The sequence below is a fragment of the Cupressus sempervirens genome, chromosome 2 (genome assembly GCF_028749045.1).
Source record: "Cupressus sempervirens isolate cs-2001-9-10 chromosome 2, ASM2874904v1, whole genome shotgun sequence".
NCBI classification, from domain to species: domain Eukaryota; kingdom Viridiplantae; phylum Streptophyta; class Pinopsida; order Cupressales; family Cupressaceae; genus Cupressus; species Cupressus sempervirens.
The window spans coordinates 458,831,714-458,843,083 of NC_143119.1; positions in this window are offsets into that span (position 1 = coordinate 458,831,714).

The following is an 11,370-nucleotide window of genomic DNA, read 5'->3' on the forward strand; positions in this document are numbered from 1 at the left end:
GATGTTTGTTGATCATAAAATACCTAGAAAGGACAAATCTAAAGGTGAGTATCTTGAATCTATCTTGTTACCATCAAATCTTGAAATCAATGGAGATGCTAAAGTTGGTGTGGATAGATTTTGAAAGGTCTATTGATAGTAATAAAGCCCTACATTTTCAAGCAGGATGTGTAATTGTTCCTTGAAAATACATAGTTTGTAAGAGCCATGTATGCTTATATAATGTCCTATGAGGGAAGAGACACTGATAAAAAATGAGTGGTGAATATTTCTTCCAAAGAAGCTATTCCAATTTATCTGCCAAGATTTGGGGAGAGATTGATTCAAAATGGGCCTACACCCAAACTGAAGAGTAGTCCAATTGAAAAAGTTTGCCAATGGTGGTAATCGAGGTGATTTATCAGATACATAGTAGAAAGGAGAAGATGTGCCTCAAATGTCTTACAATGAAAATTGTCCAGATGTGAGAGGGTGTGAGTGTCAAAGGCTATTAATGGAGTCATATAGTTCTTGATTGAGGACATTGTTCTTCTTAGACACCAAATGACATAAATAGATTACATCAACATTCCTCTAATATGCTAGCAAAGAATGCTTGTATCGATTTTGTGATTGAATGAGCTTGGATGCGTATTTGAGGTTAACTCTCATAGATTTGTGTATCCATAAGATGGATCAACATATGCCATAGTTGATGTCTTTTCCAATATGCTTGCTCAGAAAAATCAAAAGCAAGACAAACTAATTCTATATTTTAAGAGGGACTTTGACATACCTATTCTTTAAGTTTGGACATGTAGAGAGGCAGGGTTTATTCAAAGTTATTGTGGCCTATACATATTTCATAGATGAAGATATCCTCAAAATGATATTTGTAGATCAAAATTGGTTACCCATTGGGTAGAGATGGGAACCACAAAAATAAGACAAGGTGGCTAAAATAAAAATGTCTACATGATTTGATGGTGGAAGATGGGCTTTCTATGCATTTGAAATATAGGTCCTTTTCTTGATTAAAACCATAAATTTAGAGTGTTTGATTGCCAACCACTCCTTCTGAAGAAACGATGAAAACTCAATAAAAACAAGAAGCAACTCATTTCATCTACCAAATCCCACACAATCATGGCAAATAAATGACATAACATTGACTACAAATGGGGTTCTGTGAATCACAAAGTGTAAATTAGTGAGTGCAGGTTTGGGTGATATGGAGGGTGTTCATGAAGGAGGCACATTTTTTGTCATAGTCCAAGTAAGAATAAAGTGAATTATCCCACTTTTCATGTGAAATGATTTTTCTAGAGGTTTAAATATAACACCGTTCAACATTTAAATGTCAAAGAGAATTGCTAATGACAAAGAGAGAGAGCTCACACATGGGACCTAGTCTACTTAGGTGCATGGTGAGGAAATTTTGATCCAACAACTTAGTAATGACATGGCGAATAGATAGATAAATCAAATTAGTGACATGACACATTTCCCAAAGGCACTTGAAACTGCTAGCACCTAGGCATAATTTTGGGACAGTTAAAGAAAACTGCCACGGAGTTACAACTAATCATTAGCAATTAGTTGTAACTCTAGGGTGGTTAGGAGCCTAACTGCATGAAAACCTTTGAAGATACTCAATTTTGCCACATGGCATGTGGGACCTACCTTGGATGAGTTGGTTGTAATGACAAGGATGATAATGCATATGGAATTCTCCAATGAAAAAGCAACACGTGTCACATAGAGGAGTTGACCAAGTTTGTCCCGAATTCAAGTAAGAGGAAATTTCTAGGTTTCTAATATAATAATTTTCTATTATTTTCCTTCATTTTTAACGTGTAGGGATTTTTAATAAATCTGGGTTTATTTTGTAAATTTCAAACTTTATAAAAAGGTGATTTTCACAATGTAAGGGCTTGTTCATCAGTCTTTGACTTGAAACTTCAAATGTATGCCCTGGGCATTATTTTTAGCCAAAATATCAAGTATCATATATCGTTGGAAAGGGGAGAAGATGAGGAATCCATTTTTGCCACCAATTTATGTGTAAGTGTAACTAGTAAAAATTTGTTTACATTTTTATAAAATGGTGGAAGGCATTCTTAGCAGAACTTTTTGTTTTTACCTTGGAGCATTATATTTAGTTTTAGAGAAACTATTGAAGAGGGTATCCAAAAAATTTGGTAGAAATGTTATTGGAGGTGTTATTTTTCTTTTAAAACCTTTGGCAGGCATTTTGGCATAAAACTTTGGTACCATATGTGGCTCCTTTGAGGGAGATTAGATTTGATTTACATTTGGAAGATGGAAGAGGAGATTTTTTTTGCAAGCAACAGGTGGAAGATTTTCAAGTGGACAACTGACAGTTTTAGATCAGATCCAAGAATTCTTCCTATTCTACTTTTTCTTTTCTTTTCTCTTTTTGTAGGGTTGGTTCCAATCTATTGGGAAAAGCTCTAGTTGTGTTTCTACATCCTCAACATCTTTCTCTTGCATGAACAACATTAATGGAGCTTTTGGTAAAAATTTTGATCTATTAGTTGTTTTACGAGTTATTTCATACATCTTTAATGTATTTGATTCGTGGAAATGAATAAAGAGAAGTAAAGTATTTTAGTTTCATTGTAATTCTCATCTCCTATCTCTGTTGTTTATAATGTTTTGTGGTTTATGAACAAAGAGCTCAAATCTAGTTGCAACTCCTTAAAGTTGTATGTCTTGATAATATTTTCTATTGATTGAAAGAATCAAGTAAATGCTTACTTATCCTGACAAGGTTGCAGGTTTCATGAGAAGGATATTATGAGTTTGAGGTTCATTTTGAGAACATATGTCTAATTTTGCAAGGTGAATGGATAGATCTGATATCTTGATGTATGTTTTTTATTTATGGAATACTTAATAGATAAGGCTCTAATCAATTAGAGGATCAACCATGTTTCTTAATGCTTCATATGTGGGTTATGTTGATATCCATTTATAATCAATATATTTTCCCTTGAATGTTGTAGAGATGAAAAGGTCATCCCTCACTTAGCTTGTGAATGGATAGGTAATGTTATTAGTTATTTCATGTGTATATTATTACATAAGTATAGAAGGATTTGGGTCTTTTAATTTTCTTTGTATACATTCTGATTTATGGTTTTTGCATTGGTCACATAATAGAATCTAAGGTCTACTTGCCTAGGTTTTGCAGAGCCTAAAGTGAAGAAAGAGTTTAACCTTATTGTTGGTCTAGATGTTTGAATAGGTGTGTTTAACATGGGAATTAGTTACACCCTAGATATATTTGTTCTTATTATTGGGTTATTCAAAAATGTTAAATAAAAAACCAACACCAATGACACATCCATGACAAAGTGGTGAGGGAGCATCTATCCCTCCAATCTCTAGAGCATCCATCATATATAACTTGTAATGAGTTCTATTTAAGGGAAATTTTTCCTAAGAGACATTTTTAATAGCTATAAATAGTTTCTTAATGAAATAAGCCTATTTGTAAGACCTAGTCCCCATTTGGTGTTTTATAAACCGTGGGTTTTGACTATGGTCAAAGGGCACATCTTAAACCTAGAATAGGTTAGGAGTGCTTAGAGGTTTTCTAATATGTTTTAGGCCCATAGGGCACATGGGAAAGGTCCTAGTTGGGTTAGATTGTGTAATTTGCAAAAATTGCCAAAAGTTGCATTGTGCAAGAAAAGTTGCTTGACAACTTTTGCAAAAAGTTGTCAACTTTTACATTATTGCTCCCTAACGGTAACAACCTTTCAAAATCAGTTGGATTGGTTGGGGGAAGTATTCAAATAGACCTTACAGGTGGGTGGAAGATAGATAATATAATTTTCCCATTTGAATCAATGAAAAATCTCATTTTTCCTTGTAAAATGTTGTATTTTGTGAGTGTAGAAACTAGCAGATTGAAACATGCAAATGAATGGTTTATCTAGAATCCTAAAAATATTAGTAAAATAATGCAAGTGGTTTGAGGTTTTAAAGTTCTCTACAACAAAATTTATTTAAGTTTCTTTCTCGAGTGGACCAAAACCCTCCATTGAGTGACCAATTTTAGCAAAAATGTCCTAACTTGCATTCCGAGCATGGAAACTTCATGCCACTTGGAAAAATGAAATTTAAGAGGATGTAATATAGGAACTTGAAGGATGGGAGGTGGAAATAAAGGCAACTAATTTTTCTAGCAATCCCTAGGCCAAACATATCTATGTGTTTGGTGCAAGACATGTATTGAAGTGTTGCAGGCACTTGGGAATGGATGAAACCATTATAAGGGTGGAATATGATCTCTAGTATATCCATACGTGTTTTCCATTTGGTGGATTAACCTAGTCAATCACCTAATTCATACTTCCTTCACAAACCCTAGCAATTAGGCCTAATAAAGGTAATTGTTGTTTTTTTGGTAAGGGAATCATTTGACCAGTTAGGAGTCTAGAAGTTCAAAATCTAAAGATTCTTCCAAAAGGGTATCCATATATGAATTTTTTTTTGGGTCCTTTGGAACAATTTCAAACTAAACCCTAATTTCCTTGTTGATAGGGCTAATTGGGGGCTCTTGGGCCTAAAGGAAATTTTGCTATTTATAGCCTTTGGGAACAAGATAGGATATTAAAACCAACCAATTTGAGTTTTTTGAATGTTAAGGAACCTTTCCATTCCCCTATGAACTCATAGATTCCCTTTGCAAGCATAAACCTAGTATCTTGTGATTTTATGCTTTTTTAGACCTAGTTTTACTCTTTTGGGCGCCTAGGCCATGCTTTTGACTAACTTCATTCCAAAGGTGTAGAGAACTCTCTTGAATCCATTTTGCAGTGTTTGAAGCAATCTATGGCCACACCACAACCTAGTTGCCTATATAGTGGAGAGCTCTACATCAAGTGGTATAAGAGCAACCTAAGATCCCTTATTGTAAAGAAATTTGACAACACCATGGAAGGAGAAGAAGGAGGGTTATCTTCAAGGATGTCCAGTGCAAAGATTGTGAAATACTTGAGAGACCAAAAACTAATGCAAGATGAACAAAGAGACAAGGAGATGCAGTTGATGAGGCAAGAGATGAATAAGCTTAAATAAGAGATTTTTAATACAAGTAGTGAAAACTCTGAAGAAGTTGACAAGGGAGTGATGAAGAACCCTTCGAGAAGGAGGAAGAAAAATGTTCTATGGAGAGGAGAACCATGGATGCTAAGCTTGACTTGCCCACATACAATGGGAAGATGGAACCAGAGGTTGCAATGGATTAGGTAGATACCCTAATTAGTTTCTTTGATTGTGAAGACATCCTTGAGAACCAAATGGTGAAAATTACCAAGTCTAGACTCAAGGGCTCTGCATTCACATTGTCAAACTTCACTCAAGATGACAAGGTGAAGAATTCCAAGAATCTAGTCACCACATGGAAGAAGATGGTGACTCTACTTAGAGAGACCTATGTCCTTGAGGATTATGAAGTTCAACTTCATAAGAAAAGAATGAGTTTGAGGTAGAAAGAGATGGACATCTCTACCTATATACTAAAGAATTTCAAAAGTTGGTGATGAAATCCAAACTTGTTGATCCTAAAAGTTTGAAACTTGCTAAATATATGCAAGGACTAAGGCTTGCCATTCAAGATGAATTAAGTTTGAAAATCCCTACCACTATAAACCAATGCTATCAATTGGCACTCAAGGTTGAGGAGAAGTTCAAAAAGAAGGAATGAATAGAGTAGTAGAAACAAAGGAAAGAATGATAGAGGAAAAGGAAACTATGGGGGTAAAGGAACACAAGGCAATAGACCTCAAAGATATTCGAAGAAAAAAAATACCCAAGGAGAAAGTAGTTCAAGAGGTGGATACAAAGGAAGGAGAGGTAATGGAAGAGGCATAAATGGTGTAAGAAATTATGTGTAGATCAAATGCTACAAGTGTAACTAGATGGGCCATTATACAAATAAGTGTCCTGAGAAGCAAAACAAGCAAGAAGAAAGAAGAACTAATCTTGTTCAAGACAATGATGATGATGAAAGTGTCAAAGACTATATTGGTGAAGAAGGGGTTACTCTCATGATGAAGAAGACATTGATCAAAGCATCCATACTAGTGGAGCTTCCACAAAGAAAGACTCTCTTTAGGACCAACTGCAAAAGCCATGGAAAGGTATGTAAGGTAGTTATTGATTATAGTTTCATTGAAAATCTTGCGTCTAAAGAAATGGTAGATAAATTGAATCTAGAGAAAATATGCCACCCTGATTCCTACCATGTATCTTGGTTGTCAAAAGGGCAAAAAACACTAATAAATTATTAGGCTTGGGTAGATTTTTTCATAAAAGATTATAAGGATAGATTCCTTTGTGGCATTGTAGACATGGACATTTGTCACCTTTTTCTAGGTTGTCCATGGCAGTATGACCTTACGTCCAAACATGATGGTATCACTAACAAATACCAAATCACCAAAGATGGTCACAAATATAATCTTCTTCCCAATCTTGAACCTTACCAAGAGAAACCCAAAGAACAGTTAGTTGTCATGATAGGTGAACAAGAGATGTTTAATACCATCCAAGACTCTCAAATAGGGTATGCCCTAGTCCTCAAACCTAAGATGAAAGAAGTCACTCAAGAAGTATGCAAAGAAGTAAACAATTTGCTATAAAAGTATAAAGGAATACTTGTAGGAGACACTCCAAATGAACTCCCACCATTGAGGGACATCTCACACCAGATTGACTTCATACTAGGTGCTTCTCTTTGCAACAAGGCTTAATACAAACTCACCCCTGATCAAAATGTAGAGATATCCAAAAAGATCGATAATTTGTTGGCTAAAGGACTCATTCAAAAGAGTCTTAGCCCTTGTGCACTCCCTAGAATTTTGGCCCCCAAAAAAATGGAAAATGGAGACTTTGCATTGACTCTATGGGGATCAACAAAATAACCTTAAGGTATAGGCACCCTATACCTATTGATTGAAGATCTACTAGACCAACTTGGAGGAACATGGTACTTTTCTAAAATAGACCTTAAATTAGACTATCATCAGATAAGGATTAGGCCTGGAGATGAGTGGAAAACAACATTTAAAACCATTGAGGGGTTATATGAATGGCTTGTCATTCCATTTGGTCTAAGTAATGCCCCTAGCACCTTCATGATGCTAATGAATGAAGTGCTTCATGACTTCATAGGTAAGTTTTTAGTGGTCTATCTTGATGCAATATTGATCTCCAACATGACTAAAGTAGAACATATCAGGCATTTGGAATAGGTTCTTCAAAGGCTATATGAGAAGAAGTTGGTAATCAACCTTGGAAAGTGTGCATTTATGTAGACTAAATTGACATTCTTGTGGCTCATCAACTCAAAGAGCACCTTGAAGATGGATCCTAAAAAAGTAGAGGCTATCTTTAATTGGCCAACATCGAAGACAATAGGAGAAGTCAAGAGTTTCCATGGATTGGCAACATTCTATAGGAAATTTTTCAAGAACTTCACTCACATATGTGCACCTCTATTGGATACCACCAAAGGAGGTAAGAAGACAAAATTCTGCTAGATTACTCAAGAAGATGAATCATTTTAATAGTTGAAGGGTAGGATAGCATAATATCTTGGCACTACCTACCTTGAACAAATTATTTATAGTGGAAATTGATGCTAGTAACCTTGCCATAGGTGTAGTTCTCATCCAAGAGGGAAGACCAGCGACTTTCTTCTCTAAAAAACTTAATGATGCCAAGAAGAAATACAATACATATGACCTAGAACTATATTCTATGGTTTAGGCCCTCAATAAATGGAGGCACTACTTGCTTCCTAAGTAATTCATTTTCTAAATAGAAAATCATGCGCTAAGCTTCCTAAATAGCCAAGACAAATTGAGTTGTAGACACATGAAGTAGGTTGAACAACTCCAAGCCTTTACAGTTTTCAATATAAAAAAAGTAAGGCACTGCAAACAAGGTAGCAGATGCTCTCAATATGAGAGTCACCTTGGTGGAAGAAGTTCAAGTGAAAATTATTGGGATTGATGCCCTTAAACACCTATATAAAGATGATCCAGACTTTGGGGAAATCCATAATGTTTTTTCTACGTTATCTGATGCATACAACACAACTTATTTAGAGTATTTATTGTAGAATGGTCTGTTGTTCAAAGGAGGAAAAATTTGCATTCCAAGATGCTCCATGAGGGAAAATATGATTAGAGAAAATAATTGTGGCACATTAGGAGGTCACTTTGGGATTGAAAAAACTCTAGAACTAATAAAGAGAAACTATCATTAGCCAAAGTTACGTACTGATGTCAGAAAGCTTGTAGAAACTTACACAATTTGTCAAAGAGCCAAGGGAGTAAGAAAAATCAAGTTCTTTATTAGCCCTTAGATATTCCAACAAAGCCATGTGACAATGTGAGCATGGGTTTTGTCTTAGGCCTTCCAAGGACAAGACAAGGTTTTGATAGCATTTTTTTTAATTGTAGAAAAATTTAGTAAAATGGCTCATTTTGTTCCTTGTAAGAGTTCTATTGATGCTTATCATAGTGCTAACCTATTTTTCAAGGAAGTGTTCAGGATTCATGGATTATCAAAATCCATTATCTCAGACAGAGATGTAAAATTCCAAGGTCATTTTTGGAGGACCTTATAGAAGAAGTTGGGTACAAATTTATCTTTTAGTTATGCCTACTATCCAAAAATAGATGGGTAGAATGAAGTTGTAAACAAATAATTAGGAAAACTCTAAAAATTTCAAACACAATTAAATTCTAGAAAAGCTCTGATATTGCTAATGGATTGTGGAAATCAAATGACACTCATTAGGAAAACTTCTGAGGTGTCTAACAAAGCAACATGAGAAGACATAGGATTTGATCCTACCTCAAATAGAATTTGTATTCAATGACTCAATAAATAGTTCAATAGGGAAGACACCATTTCAAGTGAACTATGGACTTCATCCTAGAGGAGTCATAGAACTAAGAGATTTACTGAGTGACTTCAAAGTTAGTGCACAAGGTGAAGAGTTCTCAGCATGAATCAAACAAATTCATGATCAAGTGAAAGACACTTTGAATTAGAATTCTACAAAGTACAAACAATGGGAAGACAAGAAGAAGAGATAAATTTAATTCAAAGAAGGAGATCAAGTATGGGCTTATTTGAACAATGCAAGACTACCATGGGGACACACAAAATTGCAGATGAGAAATATTTGACCTTGTTAGATATTACATAAATTTGGAAAAAATGAATATGAAATTTCACTACCACCAACCATATCAATTTATCCTATCTTTAATGTTTGTGATCTCACCCCTTTCAAAGGTGTTTCAAGAACTAATAATGTAATGCACAATGCTAATGAACAAGCAAAATTGATCAGAGATTTTCCACCTAGCCAACCACTTCTGTTGGAGAAGATTTTTGATTCCAAGGTGGTCAAGAAGAAAAGAAAGATGATCTACATAGACTACTTGGTCAAGTGGAAGGGTCTTCCAGACATAGATGTTACATGGGTGAGTGAAGAATGCATTGCCAAGCATGGCACTTTTGTTCAACAACTATCCTCAAGTGGGACTTGAGTTTTTCAAGCAAGGGAGTATGGTGTAGGAGCACCTATCCCTCCACTCTCTATAGCATCCATCATATATAACTCTTTGTGAGTTATACTCAAGGGAATTTGTGCTAAAGAGACATTTTTTATAGCTAGAAATAGTTGCTTAATGAAATAAGCCTATTTGTAAGATGTAGTCCCCATTTGGTGTTTTATAAGCCATGGGTTTTGACTATGGTCAAAGGGAACATCTTATACCTAGCATAGGTTAGAATTTTTTAAAGGTTTTCTAAATTTTTTTAGGCCACTAGGGCACAAGGGAAAGGTCCTAGTTGGGTTAGATTGCACAATTTGCAAAAATTGCCAGAAGTTGCATTGTGCAAGAAACATTGCTTGACAACGTTTGCAAAAAGTTGTCAACTTTTACATAATTTCTCCCCAACGGTCACAACCTTTTAAAATCAGTTGGATTAGTTGGGGGAAGTCTTACAATAACCCTTACAAGTGGGTGGAAGACAAAGAATGTAATTTTTCTATTTGAATCAATAAAAGATCCCATTTTTCCTTGTAAAATATTATATTTCGTGAGTGTACGAAGTGGCGCATGAAAATGAATGGTTGATTTGGAATCCTAAACATATTAGTAGAATAATTCAAGTAGTTTGAGATTTTGAGTTCTTTGCAACAAAACTTATCTAAGTTTCTTTCTCGAGTGCACCAAAACCCTCCATTTAGTGACCAATTTTAGCAAAAAAGTCCTAACTTGCATCCCCACCATGGAAAATTAATGCCACTTGGTAAAATGAAAATTAGAAGGATGTACTATAGGACCCTTGAAGGATGGGATTTTGAAAGCAAGGAAACAAATTTTGCTAGTATGCCCTAGGCCAAACATCTCTATGTGTTTGGTGCAGGACAACATATATTGAAGTGTTGTAGGCACTGTTAGTATTGTGGAAATTGATCATGTAGTGGGGGTTGATTTTGTGGCACCTTCTCTAGTCAATTTTAGAAGTTTCAGTTGCCCTAAAATATTGTTATAAATGATTGAGATGCATAATGCCCCATTGTTATGTCGGTGACCATTTTCGCTACATAATAGAGAGGTTGAAGGCTATGTAGGTGGATGTAGCCCTAGTTTTGGGTGAACCACGTTAAATTTGTGTGTTATCTATGTTCTTTGTGTTTTCTTCTATTGTTTCTATATATAACTATTTAGTCTTATAGTGTTCCAGATTTGTCAAATCCTAACAAGCACTTGGGGAACATATGAAACCATTCTAAGGGTGGAATATAATCTCTAGTAGATCCATACATGTTTCCTAGTTGGTGTCTCAACTTGGTCAATCACCTAATTCATACTTCCTTCACAAACCCTAGCAATTAGGCCTAACAAGGGTAATTGTTGCATTTTTGGTAAGGTAATCATTTGAATAGTTGGGAGTCTAAAAGTTTGGAATATAAAGCTTCTTCCAAAAGGGTATCCATATATGAATTTTTTTTTCCTAGGTCCTTTAGAACAATTTAAAACTAAACCTTAATTTCCTCGTTGATAGGGCTAATTGGGGGCTCCTAGGCCTAAAGGTAGTTTTGCTATCTATAGCCTTTGAGAACAAGATAGGCTATTCAAACCCACTAGTTTGAGTTTGTTGAATGTTAAGGAATATTTTCATTCCCCTATGAACTCATAGGTTCCCTTTGCAAGGTTAAACCTAGTATCTTGTGATTTTATGCTTTTTTAAGACCTAGTTGTACTCTCTTCAATGCCTAGGCCATGTTTTTGAGTAACTTCATTCCAAAGGTGTAGAGCACTC